Raw genomic sequence first — 585 nt, 5'->3', positions numbered from 1 at the left:
TTCCCGGTGCCGCCTGTCCCCAGCGCGGGGACGCAGCGCCCTCTGGCGGGGAGACAGCGCAGGACAGGGGATGGGAAGAGCAGGGACAGGCACGGGGACAAGGGGGACAATTCCGACACACAGACCCCTCGGCCAGGGCCTTGACATGCCCAAGGGAAGGCGGCACGGGAAGGGAGAACAGCTTCCCCCCCCCCAAACAGCCACAGGCACTTTGGTTACAGAAGAGGATTTATCAAAATTAGAAAAAAACACCTTTTTAAAAAGCCCCAGCTAGGGACACATCCCCCCGCTTGTATCTTCCCACCCTCCCCTCACCGCCCCAGCACAGGGAAGAGACATGGGATGTCTGGGAGAGGAAGGGACAAGCTGTGCTCTCAGGGATTTCCTTGCCACCAGGCTGTTGGGGACAAGGGGACAGTCACGTAGCTTATCACTGCTGGGGAGCCTGGTCAGAGCAGAGCTCTTCTCACAAGAGGCTCCTCAGCAGCCACCTTCAGTGACTGACTTTCTTTGGCCACCTGCCTTTGGAACAAGCCCCCCACGCCCAGAGAGGAGGCAGCAGAGGGGGGCCCTGCCAGCATCCCC

Source organism: Acanthisitta chloris, unplaced genomic scaffold (genome assembly GCF_000695815.1).
Source record: "Acanthisitta chloris isolate BGI_N310 unplaced genomic scaffold, ASM69581v1 scaffold22708, whole genome shotgun sequence".
In the NCBI taxonomy this organism is placed as follows: Eukaryota; Metazoa; Chordata; class Aves; order Passeriformes; family Acanthisittidae; genus Acanthisitta; species Acanthisitta chloris.
The sequence above is the reverse complement of the archived record's forward strand: the minus strand, read 5'-3'. Positions refer to the sequence as shown.